Source organism: Octopus bimaculoides, chromosome 9 (assembly GCF_001194135.2).
Source record: "Octopus bimaculoides isolate UCB-OBI-ISO-001 chromosome 9, ASM119413v2, whole genome shotgun sequence".
Lineage (NCBI taxonomy): Eukaryota > Metazoa > Mollusca > Cephalopoda > Octopoda > Octopodidae > Octopus > Octopus bimaculoides.
Genome location: NC_068989.1, coordinates 51,029,391 through 51,030,190, shown reverse-complemented (window position 1 = coordinate 51,030,190; position 800 = coordinate 51,029,391).

The following is an 800-nucleotide window of genomic DNA, read 5'->3' as shown; positions in this document are numbered from 1 at the left end:
CGTTTAGGAAGCTGCCATAAATGAAAGAAAATAAAATTTTCTTGGTTTCCCCCACGTGATATATTGCAATACTGTCTTGTTTTCCTGTAACCAGAGCAATTGGTGTTCACTAAATAACTCTTAACCATAACAGAAAATAACTGTTGTGATTTATATCTGTGAAAGGCATAAAACAGTTACGTACCGAATTAATTGAGTTGTAAAGTCGTCATCGAACACGTAGGCAACATCATCATCGTTGTCGTCATCATCATCATTAATATTATCGTCACTATTAACTTCATCGCGCACATCATATATAGCGTGGCCGTAGTATCATATTCCCAGTATTCAACATCAGCCACTACAACCCATTGTTATCATGACCATGATCATGAGGGTGATCTACATGTACATCCTCTCATCCTTATCCTCATCCTCATCCTTATCTCACCATCCTCATCCCCTTATCCGCATCCACTTCGTTTCATCCTCATCTTCCTCATTATTGCTATCACCATCATCAAGTCGCATTCGTTTCAACATAAATATCAGTCAGCATCAGAGATCCCACCAACACAATCATTATCTTAGGACTTGTGAGTCAACTAAAAATCCTGTAAATGAGCATATAATCTGCTACATATATCAATGATGATGGACACATTATAGACTTAGATAAGCTACGAATTATCTAAGAGTGTCACTGAATGATCCCATAAAATTACATGACAACTTTATATACGATATTATTGAACTAACTATTAACAAATCAACACTTACCCTTCTGCAACTCGAGCGGATAGAAATACTAGCCGAAT